The sequence below is a fragment of the Marmota monax genome, unplaced genomic scaffold (assembly GCF_021218885.2).
Source record: "Marmota monax isolate L192 unplaced genomic scaffold, Marmota_monax_Labrador192_F-V1.1 WCK01_AAM20220418_F8-fsc00024, whole genome shotgun sequence".
Lineage (NCBI taxonomy): Eukaryota > Metazoa > Chordata > Mammalia > Rodentia > Sciuridae > Marmota > Marmota monax.
The window spans coordinates 11,532,009-11,545,334 of NW_026695224.1; the positions used below are offsets into that span (position 1 = coordinate 11,532,009).

Sequence of the window (13,326 nt, forward strand, 5' to 3'; positions counted from 1 at the left end):
CTAAGAAAAAAATTATGTAACATTCCAACAGGCACTAAGAAAACAATTTTTTGAACAATTTACATTATCCTGAACAGAATTATTAAATATAATGAGAAGGAAAGGTGAAAGTAAACAAACAGATCTGTTAACCTCCTTATTTGTTCACATATTAAAACAATTTTCAACAGCTGTTTACCCAATCTAAATTAAACCATTAAAATCACATGAATAAAAAAAATTTGGATCCATTTATTCATGAGCGCTCCTCATATATGATATATGGACATACACACATACAGACATACAACACAAAACAGAAGTGTGCACACATAACATACAACACATAAGACAATAGTAAAGGCCTTGTAGCTTTACCTAGGTGAAATCTCCATTGCAATGCTTAAAAACTCCACAGTCAAAAAATAAAACTGATCAGAAAAACATTATCCTAGGTCTGTATGAGCTCAAAAATAAAATAGAACTTTATGATGTGGGAAAAGGCAAATAATAAAATAAATATTGAAAAAAACATCCTGGTTAATCACCGTCGCAGATGTAAGAATAGCCAAACTGGAGTTCTGGATATCAGCTGTTATGGATTTGAGTCAAATCATCTTCCTTTTGGCCTGTAGAAATTGTTTTAGTTAATCTCTCTGGAATCCAAATCGGCTGCTGTTCTCCCTGTGGAAAAACACAAACAGAACCCCGACTCCAGACAATCACTGGGTCAGGACCTTTCCATTGTCCTGTTAGAATATCCTTCCAAAGTACCTTAGGCTTATGTACATTTTTTGGACACATATGCCTTTCCGCAGCACTAAGCCCTGAGGAATCCAAATTTAAAAAGTTTAGAGTAAAAAGGGTTATTTTAAGTTTATCTTTGGGTGACATATACCCCTTTCCAATTCCCTCTTTTTGCTTTAGTAAGTACATTTTAATAGTTTGATGAGCTCTTTCAACTATGCCTTGTCCCTGTGGATTGTATGGAATTCCTGTTATATGAGTAATGCCAAATGATGAGCAAAATTGTTTAAAAGAGGTAGAAATATAACCAGGACCATTATCTGTTTTTAACTGTTTTGGAACGCCCACAGTGGCAAAATTTTGTAAGCAATGAGCTATAACATCTTTAGTTTTTTCTCCGGAATGAAGGGAGCCCATCAAAAATCCGGAAGAAGTATCAACTGTAACATGCAAATATTTTAATTTTCCAAATTGTGGCAAGTGTGTGACGTCCATCTGCCAAATATGGTTAGGTATCAGTCCTCTAGGATTGACTCCAAGATTAACTTGTGGTAAAAAGGTCACACAATTTTGACATTGTTTTATTATTTGTCTAGCTTGTTCCTTAGTTATTTTAAAACGCTTTTGTAAAGTATTAGCATTGACATGGAACCTTTTATGAAAATGTGTAGCTTCTTCTAGTGTAGAGAAAATATGTATGTCATGTGTAGTTTTATCTGCTAAATCGTTGCCCAAACTAAGGGCTCCAGGCAATCCTGTATGTGCTCTGATATGTCCTATAAAGAATGGATCTTTTCTGTCCCAGATTACACTTTGTATAGCAGAAAACAAAGAGAAAACAGTAGAGGAAGGGGAAATCCTGCCAGCATCTTCAAGGGATACTATAGCATTAACTACATACTGACTATCAGAGAATAAATTAAATACAGAATCTTTAAACATCACAAAAGCTTGTAAAACTGCATTAAGCTCTACCTTTTGAGCTGATTGTTTGGGTACTAAAAATGTAAAAGTTTGATCAGGGGTAACTACTGCTGCTGTACCATTATTTGACCCATCAGTGAATACATTTGGAGCATTCATGATAGGGGTTTTTCTTGTCATTTTTGGAAAAACTACAGGATGCGAAGACCAAAAAGACAACAAAGGATTAGATGGTAAGTGATTATCAAATGAAACATTAGATTTACACATGATTATTGCCCAAGTATTTAACTCATTAGCTAACTCATCAATTTGATCCATAGTATATGGAGTAATAATTTTATTGGGAGAAATTCCAAACACTCCCTTTGCTGCTTTTATTCCTTTGAGTATTAATTGTCCTACAGCCTCAGGATACCTAGTAAGAATAGTGTTAGGAGAATAAGATAAATGTATCCACAATAATGGACCTTCTTGCCAAAATACTCCTGTAGGAATATTTTTTGTTGGTATTACAATAAATAATAAAGGCAAAGTTATATCAATTCTATCCAAATGCATATTTTCCATATATGTTTCAATAATTTTTAATGCCTTTCTTGCTTCAGGCGTTAACATGCGGGGTGAATTTGGATCTGATGGACCTTTTAGGATATCAAATAAAGGTCCCAACTCTCCTGTTGGTATGCCTAGATAAGGCCTTATCCAATTTATGTCTCCTAATAACTTTTGAAAGTCGTTAAGTGATTTGAGTTGATCTACTCGTATTTGAATTTTTGGTGGACGGACCATGGTTGAGGATAATAGAACTCCTAAATAATTAATTGGAAAATTTAATTGTACTTTATCTATTGCTATCTCTAGATTATAATTTTTTAATAAATTTGTAAGTGTGGCATAACATTCTAGCAATGTGTTTTTATCTTTGTGTGCTAACAATACATCATCCATATAGTGAAATATTTGTAGTTTAGGATTTTGATTTCTAAGTGGCTGGATTGCTTTGTTAACATAAATTTGACACATAGTTGGGCTGTTAGCCATCCCTTGAGGGAGTACTTTCCATTCATATCTCTGATCAGGACCTTCATGATTCAGTGCAGGGATAGTAAATGCAAAATGTGGACTATCCTCAGGATGAATTGGAATTGAAAAAAAACAATCTTTAATATCTATAGCTAAAACGTACCAGGTTTTTGGCAAAGCAGACAATTGAGGAATCCCTGATTGAGCAGGTCCCATAATAACCATCTCATTATTAATGGCTCTTAAATCTTGCAATAATCTCCATTTACCAGATTTCTTTTTAATGACAAAAATGGGAGTATTGTAAGGAGATACGGAAGGTTGTATATGTCCCTCCGCTAATTGTTGTTTGACCAGGTCATGGGCTGCTTGTATCTTTTCTTTAGTCAGGGGCCACTGAGGAACCCATACTGGTCTATCTGATTTCCAAGTAATTTTTATTGCCTCAGTGACCCCTTCTGAAAACCCAGTCCATGTCTATTTATTCCCTGATCTATCTGAATTGGTGCTGCTATGCCTTGTTCTCCTAATCTTTTTTCTTTCCTGAAACCTTGTCTAGCCCTAATAGTGGGCGCATTTGGATTGATGTTATTTGTTAATGTCAAACCTAATTGATCTAGGACATCTCGTCCCCATAAATTTATAGGAAGATGATCCAATACATATGGCTGTATAGTTCCTTCACATCCTTCAGGATCCTTCCAATCTAATACCATTGCACTTCTATGGGGATTAGTCGCCACTCCTAGGCCTCGAAGCGTTTGAGTGGCTTGTTGTAACGGCCAATGTTTTGGCCATTCTTGACGAGATATGATGCTAAGGTCTGCACCTGTATCCAGTAGTCCATTAAATTCATGTCCTTGAATATTTAGTTTTAGCATGGGACGAGAATCTAAATTTAAAGACAGCATAGCCCAATCTACACCTGTGGAGCCTAATCCCCTGGAACCTCTTTCTATAGTACTACTGGAAAATTTATCATGTAGGCTGGGTATTATTAATAACTGTGCTATTCTATCTCCTGGTGAAATTACTGATATACCCTTTGGAGAGCTAGCTATAATTTTTATTTCACCTTCATAATCGGGATCAATTACCCCGGGACATATCATAAGTCCTTTTAGCGTAGAAGAACTGCGTCCTAACAATAAGCCTACTGTTCCTTGGGGAAGAGGTCCTTTTACTCCTGTGGGAATGATTTGAACTCCCATCTCTGGAGTTAGTACTGCTCTGGCGGAGGCGCAGATGTCCAACCCTGCGCTTCCTCTGGTTCGTCTGATGAGAGATCTGATGGATAATGTGTCCTGGGCACTACCCTGATGGTGTTGCTGGGTTCCTCCATGGTGTTTCTGGGTTCCTCCAGTGCCCCGTACATTTGTGGTCGTGGGCCCCGGAGCATTGGGCCCCCCTGTCCGTTTTTTGGCAATGGAGCTCGATGCCTTTCTCCACGATATCGTGGGTAAACACTTGGTCCTTGTCTGTTTTTTGATAACGGAATACCCTCTATGGTGGTTTGAGAACGGCATTCATTAGCCCAATGTTTCCCTCTACGGCATCGTGGGCAAATACCCGGTATTCTATTCGTTTGATATCTAGCTTTGTTAAACCCTCCTCCTATGGGGCAACTCCTTTTAAAATGTCCTGTTTGATCACAATTATAGCATGTTTTTGGCCTGGCATCTAAAGCCTGTTGTACTGCTGCTAAGACTTGCCCTTGTTCATTAATGTCTCTACATAATTTAATATATGTGTTTAAATCTTCATGTCTCCATGGTCTAATGACCTCTCTGCAACAACGATTTGCTTGGTCATAAGCCAGTTGTTTTATAAATGGCATTGCCTGTTCTGTATCCCCAAAAATTCTGGAAGCTGCTTGAATAAGCCTATCTACAAATTCAGCGTAAGGTTCATTAGTTCCTTGTATTACCTTAGATAATTGACCTTGTAAACCTCCATGCCCCTGTAAAGTTTTCCATGCCCTAACCGCATCTACAGCAATTTGTGCGTATACGCCAGGATCATATTCAATTTGTTGCCGTTGACCCTCATAAGGCCCTTTTCCTAACAACATATCTAGATTTCTTTGAGGGTAACCGGCTGCTGCATTTCGTCTAGCTGTCTCCCTGCAAAATTCCTCATTGGCAACCTTCCATAACAAATATTGTCCTCCATTTAGCACAGATTTACACATACTAGCCCAATCTGCTGGCGTCATGTCCAAGTTGGTAATGGATTCGACCATGCTTACAGTGAACGGTGCTTGAGGACCATAGGTTGTTACAGCCTCCTTTAACTGCTTCACTGTTTTGAAATCTAAAGCACGGTGAATTCGCTGCCCTCCTGCCTGCTCAAGTACAGGGCATGCTAATCTTTGAGGTCCTGTCTCAGGATCCCATCTATCAACTACGGGGTTTGAGGGCCACTCAGCTATCTCCATAGGGGGAGCTGTTGGTTGAATTACGCCCTCTGGTGATAGAACGGTGTTAGTAGCAGCCTCCTGTTGTAGCTTTTTCCCTAATAGCTGTTTCTCCTCTAAGCTTTCTTCCTTTAAATTTTCTTCCTCTGTCTGACTAGCTTGAGAGACCTTCTCTTTTGCTTGATCTAAAATGTCTTTCTCCATGGTCTGAACCTCTAACAATTTACTTAACACTCTTTCAGTTTGTTTTTTACTAATTTCTAATCTGTTATAAAGATAACGCAACCCAGTAAGATAACACAAAACAAAACCGAAACAGGATGAAACAAAAACGGAACAAAAAATCGCTGTATCAATTTTCCTATTTTCTTGACATGTGCATTTGTGGTCTATTTCTATCTCTTCCTCAGGGGTGAACAACTTCAAACCTTGAGCCAACCATTTTTCCCAATCTGCCTGAGAAAATTCTAGGGATAGGCAGCTTGAAACAAACACAAAACAAATCAAAACAAGAACACATTGTTTTTTAAAATGGTCGCCCATTCTCTCGCCTTCCCTTAGGGGCAAGCAATTTCACTTACCCCGAAGCTTCAGACGTTCCCCGAACGGGCCGCCAAATGCCGCAGTCTGGCTGGGCACAAATCACGAGCCACTGAAGCAGGAACAAACTTTATTTTTAAACTGCAGGAAAACACTTCACACAGCTCCCGGGGAATCCTCCCGAACGCGCCAGGAGGCTTGTCCAGGAACCCCCAGCCGGAAAATCTCTCCCGGAAATCCCTCCTCCTGCACTTCCCCAACCAATGGGAACTCTCGGGGAATCCCCGGAAATCCCCATGAGAACTCCAAAATAGTGCGAGAACTCAAAAGTTGCGGCAGAGGCGGATAGTAATGCCTCGCCTGTCAATCAATACTGTTGGCAAAATGCCAGGGGCCATACAGACTCGGCCGTGGCTCTCAGCAATCAACATCTAAAGCAATTTTTTTTTTTGGAAAAATACTTTGTGAACTTTGAAATTCAGCCCCCAGCTTTGCCGCCTTTTAGCCTTTGGACCTCGCACTAGTCCCTGATGATCTGCAATCTTCACTTTCTTACTTGCACAATAGGCTAATGATAATTCCTACGCCCGGGCTGTTATCCCCACTCAAGAAGAGGCTGTGGGGCGAGCTGGCCAGAGCTGCTGAGCGCTGTAGGCCTGAGTTAGGAGAGCCTTGTCTCTGGGGCCCCACAGCGCCCCGCCAGGGTCCCCACTGTTGTCATCCCACTTGACTGATGGGAATGATGCTGGAGTCACTTGCCCTGAGTGCCAGGCCAAAGCAGGATTGAACCAGGCAGATGATCTGGTCCCTAAGCCTCCTGAGCTACCTCATTTCAAAGGTCTCACATTACAATGGGGAAATGAAGAACCAGAGAAAGACAAGCACCTGTCAAATAAAAACTAAGACCAAAGCCAGTTTCCTCCCAGCCCTGGAATCCAGAGATGGATTTTGTAGCTGGTGGTGAGCAGAGCGAGTCCCTGTCCCTACAAGTGGACTCCTGTAGGAACGTGAAAACTCAGGAGAGCTCCTGTCTCCCCAGGCTGAGAACATCCTCGAACAAAGCCACCTGTGCAGCTCTGAGGCTCAGTGGCGGGTGAAGGAATGAGTCCCCTCTAAGCACCCTGACCTGGAACCCCTTGAGCCCCCAGAGCAAAAGCAAGAGAGATACAGGAAGTGGAATAGGTGGATTATAGGCTTAATCAAGAAATAAAAAAATCTTTATTCAGCCCCAGGCTTGTTCAAGAGAGAAATCTTGATTTTGTTGAAGCAAGCAGTGATTGCAGGATGGGAAATGGGGAGGAAGGAGGCACAGGAAGACAGCCACTGCTCTTCAGGAAGGTACACAGTGCTGGGGGCACAGTGCTGGGCACCCCCCTGCTTGCTCCCCAGGGCTTCCACAGTGTGCTGCGAGCCTCAGTTCCCCTCACTAGCTCAGTTCTGCCTTCCCGGTCCTGGACCAGCTCACTATGATGTGAGCAGGCAGGCCAAGACTATGCTATGCTTCAGTAACAAAAACACAAACAATGCAATACAACATGATCAAGAGATTTGAATGGAAGAATTGAACAAAATAATAACAATAAATGACCAATATGGACAAGTTATTCATCAGAGAAATATGCATTTAAACTATAATGAAAAGCTGCCGTGTCTTTTCCAGAAAGGCTCAAATTCAAAAGACTGACAAGACTAAGTGTTGGCAAGAATGTGGAGCTACGGGTATTCTCCTAACTTATTTATGGGAATGTAAAACGGTTATGGTACCCTTGTGGGAGAAATTAAAACAGGACAAATTGGATTGAGACACCCAAAAATATTAGACAAAGAGTACATGATACACCAGGCTTCAGTCACATCTACCTTAGAGAACTTTAGACTCTATGCAGACTTAGATCCTTTTCCCAGCATAATTTGAAACCCCACCAGGCCCAAACTCACGATGTCCCATAGTTTAATGGTGAATGCTCTGCTTTTCATTAAAGCAGAACATTTCATCCTATAGATAGCCACTAGGGTCTTCTTGCCTCTAACTCCCTTCCTTTCCCTAAAATTGCTTTGTTCCCATCCTTTCCTCTTCTTAGAACTGCTTTCTGTATATCTTCCATCCCTTATAAAGCACCTTGCTACCTTACCTATATCCTTCTAAATTCTTGAAAAACAACTAATTTAGTCTCACTCCCCAGTTGTGGTTTTGCCTTTAAAACTTGCTTGAAATCTGTACAATGTAAGTCCATTGGAATCTTTTTTCCCTAGTTGCAACTCTGATCAGTCTAAATAAACTTTCTTAATCAATTTGTGCCAGTTTCTTTTAAGGATCAACACCTTAGTAAACTAATTACATGTAAAGTATACATCAATAAAGATGTTTAGAAAAACTAATTATTCACCAACCCTATGACCCAGCAATTCTTCTTAGCTAATTAGCCAAAACAAAAATTAAAACAAATATCCACAAAAAAAAATTGTATAAGGGGGCAGGAGTTGTGGCTCAGTGGTGGAGCGCTTGCCTGACATGTGTGAGGCACTGGGTTCTATTCTTAGCACCTCATATAAATAAATAAAGTCTATTGACAACTAAAAAATATTTTTAAAAAAATCATATAAGGACATCCATAGCAGCTTTATTCATAATAACCAACCTTGGAAAGGGTCCAGGTGTCCATTAACAGAAGAATGAATAAACAAACTGTGATACAGCTGTATAATGGAATACTATTCAACATAAAAAGTACACTCAATGATACAGAAAACAACATAGATGAATCTCACAAAAACTGCATTACGTGAAAAGAAGCTAAACCAAAAAGAATACATTCTACTTATGTGAACTTATAAGACAGGCTAAATTAATGCACAGGACAGCCCACTCAAAAACCAAAGAATTATTTAGGCCAAAATGTTAATAGTTTACACAGGTATTAATGCAAAATGATTCCTGCCCAGTGTTAGACTGTCAAACTGAACAAATTCAATGCAAAGTAACTATGACTCTTTTAAGGTCTCATCATCTAATTAGTGATGAGCATGAGTGGATGAATGAGATTCTTTCTGTCCCCACTGCAGTCCAGCAAAATCACAGCCAAGGGAACGGGTTGTGAGGAGAAAAACAAAAGAAAAGAAAAATGCTGAGGTTGAGAAAATTTGGCCAAATTAATATATGGTGGAAAAAAGTCAGAACAGGAGTTGAATTTTCGAGAAATTGCCTGAGAATGTGAACGAAGGAATTTTCTGGGTTGATGGCAATATCATATATTTGGATAGCAATTTAAGTCACATTAGTGTATACTTCTGTCAAAACACAGCAAATGTATACTTAGGATTTTTTGCCTTTCATTTATGTAAAGTTTACATTAAAAGAAAAAAATTTTAAACATTAAATTTTAAGATGTAAATAATGGAGTATTGAGGGAAGTGCCTGCCATTTATTTTGAAATGCATTAAAAATAAGATGGATTGGTGAATGAATGTATCTGTAGATAAATAGACAGACAGACATACCTGGCTAACAGTTCTTTGCATTAGTTTCTTCTGTTCAAACAACCCATTTGTTTTCTGTCTCCCAAATGGATCTTCAATGCCAGGTGTGGTGGTGTACTCCTGTGGCTCCGGAGGCTGAGGCAGGAGGATCACAAGTTCAAAGCCAGCCTCAGCAAGAGAGGTGCTAAGCAATTCAGTGAGACCCTGTCTCTTAATAAAACACAAAATAGGGCTGGGCAGTGGCTCAGTGGTCAGTGCCCTGAGTTCAATCCTCAGTTCCCCCCTACACACCCGGGGTTGGGGGGGGGTGGAAAAAACCCAACCAAATGGATCTTCAAGGACTAATCCATTGAGGGGCCACTCTAAAAGGCAAGGACAGTCATCCCTCAGGCAGATGACTGGTTCCAGGATCCCTGCAGATACCAAAGCCCAAGGAGTCCCTTACATTCAATGGCATAGAATTTGCATACAATCTATATAATGTTCTCATATGTTTTAAATCCTCCCTAGATTACTTATAATACCTAATACAGTATCAATGACCTGTGAACAGTTGTTTTACTGTATCGTTTAGGGAATAATGAAAAGTGAAAAGAGTCTTCACATATGTAACACAGACTCAATTAAAAAAAATAATAAGTTTAATCTGTATTTGGTTGAATCCACAGATGTGGAACCCACTGATGTGGATATCAAGGCCTGATTATATGATTATGTGACTCCCCCATTTAACCCCTGCTGTGGTTTGTTTGAATAGAGTTGGGGTGTGTTGCACAAGGTTTATGTGCTAGAGCTTGGTCCCCACTGTGGGGGTGGTAAGAGGTGGTGGGACCTTTAAGAAGGCGGAGCCTAGTGAAAGGTGATTAGGTCATCAGAGGTGCTGCCTTCTGGAGGGATGAATGCTGGTCTCAGAGTCAGACAGCTCCTCTGAGAATGGTTCTTGTTAAAGAAGGAGGCTGACCCCTGAGTCCCTGGCTTCCTGCCCACCAGGGATCTCTTCCTCTACACACTCACCATTGTGATGCCGTCCCCCATGACGCCCTCACCCAGAGCCAGCAGTGCTTTGCTCTTGGGCCTGCAGAACTGTGAGCTCAAGGAAACTATTTTCTTTATAAGTTACTCAGCATCTGATATTTTAATAGAGAACACAAAATACACAATCTTTCAATAGCTTCCCATGGCCAGCCAGATCACTCTCTGAGCCCATCAGCCCAGGCTTTCACGTGGCCGCCACCACCCCAGGTGATCTTGCACACCCTCTTCTCTTTGCCTGAACTGCCTTCCCACCTTCTCCACCTGGTCAATCCTGTTCCAAGTGTTAGTCTCCTCACCTGTGAAGCTCTCCTTGCCTTCCTTGGCAGAGCCTAAGACCAGCCCTCTGGACCCCTAGCGCCCCCACAGAGCCCTCTTCAAATTGTCTGTCTGTACCACTTTTCCCCTCAGACACGGAGCTGCTGGAATCTGGGCTTCATTCTCATTCCTTCTGAAATCTCATGAACCTAGAGCACTGTCTGGCACAGGACAAAGCTCCATCCATGTTTGTTGAATGCAAATGTCTAGAAACAGATCCGCCCTAGAGTCTACTTGCAAATTCAAGTCAAGTCGGGCCCGAGGGTAAGCAACAGTGAAATCTAAGATTTAACAAATCATTGCATTAACATTTTAAGAACTCAAGTTCTATTCCATTTTTTAAATTATGATAAATTGTTTTATGAACATAATTATTAGCCTGGGTCTTGTTTTCTCTTTTTGCATAGAGTTCTGCTCATTTTAGTGTTCTCTTCTGTGAATGGCTTTAACAAGTTCATATAAGTTCATAAAGCCAGACTTGCCTGAAGCTTTGCCTGAAGGATCTGATTCTTTTTATTGAATGACCTTTTTTTTTTGGTGGTGGTGCTGAGGATCAAACCCAGGAACTCACGTATGTCAGGCAAGTACTCTACCACTGAGCTACATCCCCAGCCCTGAACTTTATTTTTAATAATGATTTAATTCTTATTTTATTATTAAAACTATACATTTGTACTGGGCTCAATGGTGCATACTTGTAATAGTCCCAGTAACTTGGGAGGCAGGAGGATTCCAAGTTCAAGACCAGCCTCAGCAATTTAGCAAGACCCTGTCTCAAAATATAAAAAGGGCTGAGGGTGAAGCTCAGTGGTAGAGTAGCCCCTGGGTTCAATCCCCAATTAAAAAAAAAAAATTACATACTTTTGTAAATTAAAAAAACTGGAAAATAAAACAGATAAAAGAACTATAAAGACGAAACTAAAACTCCCCTTTAAGTCTACCACTCAGATAAAGCCACTCAGCATTCAGTGACCCGAATGCATCAGTAGAAGCCAAGCTGCCTCTTCTTTTGGCGATCTGATATGTTAGATTTTTCAGGATTTCAGACTGGCCCTGCCTGACGCCTCAAGCTGACCACAACAGAGAGCCTAGGAGCAGATGCCCCAGTCACAAATCATGGGTCTTAATCTTGAAACCCACAGGGCTTTGTGAGCCTGTGTTCAAAGAAGAAAACAAGCATCAGGAAGTATCTGCAGAGTGATCAGCCCAGCAAACGAATTTTAAAAGCACACCCGTTTCTGAAAACAGGATTATTAAATTAGCAAAAGGGAGAACACATTAGACCCACAGAGCTGGGCTTGCAAATGTCTTTTTGGAATAATTAACTGCAGGCAGCAGGGACTGAGTGGTGGCAGGGCTGCCAACTGGTGGGTGGCCCTGGGCTGTGCAGAAGAGGGCTTGGGGAAGGGGCTGTCCCAATGAAACCAGGCCTTTCTATCCACAGGAGAAGGCTCTCCAGCAAAGTGGTTAAGAGGACCCACTTAGAGATCGGGGTTGGAGCCTCTGCTCCCCCATGGATCAGCTGTAACATTGTTAGCAAGCTTCTTGCCGCCCCACACCTTGGTTTCTCCTCTATAAAATGGGGATAACCTAAATTCCAACTTGATAGGATTGTGGTGACAAATTTCAGTGGATGAACAGTCCTCGTGAGCATTCAAGGCCTGTGGCGATTTATTGTGGTTGGTTGCTCCTATGATGAACCAGAGGGAAGAAGGGCAGGCATGCATTCGGGAGAGTCATAGCTGATTGCAAAGTAGGATGTCACTGAGCACCACCAAGGTCATGGAAACGATTTGGGACAGTAGGACTAGCCTTGCTGACTCACTATAGGTGAGAAATCACGCATGAGTTTTAAAACAGTCGATGCCTCTGGAAATAGATTGCTCCTGGGCTGGGGGTGCAGCTCAGTGGTACACCCCCTTGCCTGGCATGCATGAGGCCCTGGGTTCCACTCCCAGCATGGGGGAAAAATTGCTTCTGGTTAACTACTTAGATGTAGTTGCAATAATTCTGCCTCATAAACTTCCCCTATCCTTACCCTCAACAGATACCAACTGCTCACTGTCCTCATTAGTACTGGGTACAATGACCAGCACTGAGGGCTCATGGCTTCCTGGACACTGATCACACAGATACCTCCCTGCCAACAGGGTGTGAGGGCCCTTTAAGCTGTGTTCCCAATTCTGGAGGAGGCCTTGATGCAGATCCAGCTGTGCCTCCAGGAAGGGCATCTGCAGAACCAATGTCAATTGTTCTGGGCCCACGAACAGTTGGGGGGATTGATTGGAAATTGATCAACAGAGAGAGCAATGATTCTGAGTGGGAGGAAGCGGAGATGGTGAGGCCTGGGGAAGCTCATCCCTTCCATTCTCAGGGTCTGGGGGTGGAGGAGAAGGAGACAAGACTCTGGAGGGTCTGGACTCTTCCCAGAGGCAGCTGAAGGATCTCCAGCAGGGCGCTTGGTCTGACTCCTCACAGTGGACACTTGCTTTGTGATCATTAGGAAAACATTAAAGACACAGGATCATGTGTGCCCCTGTCCTACCCAACCAGGTCCCAAGGTCATGATTCAAGGACTTTGTGTGTCACAGGATCTCCAGAAGATTCTAGAGAAGTTGGCCAGTCACTCAGGACATGGGGGAGCAAGACTAAGGGTGGGGAGGAGATGGAGCTGTGTGCCCTCTGGTTTTATGTGTAACAACTACCGTGCGCCTTAAATCCCAGGGAAAGGGGGCGAGTTCAACCCGAAGGGAAATTTCTGTGATTTTTTCAAAGTTTTCACTTTCCTTTTCCAGAATTCCATGGCCCTAGCCATGGTTTTAAGCAACTGCTAAATGCAGCCATTGCTCGTTCTATAGACATGGAAA

General features: G+C 41.8%; 1 long non-coding RNA gene across 1 annotated transcript; it reads right to left on the reverse strand.

Moving 5' to 3' along the window:
* Positions 1-211: 211 nt before the first annotated feature.
* Positions 212-5,840, reverse strand: LOC131423831 (uncharacterized). Its single transcript, XR_009225905.1, has 2 exons — positions 5,674-5,840; positions 212-663 (listed from the first exon to the last, which is right to left on the reverse strand). It is a non-coding gene; the product is annotated as an uncharacterized LOC131423831 (long non-coding RNA).
* Between the last annotated feature and the right edge of the window lie 7,486 nt (positions 5,841-13,326).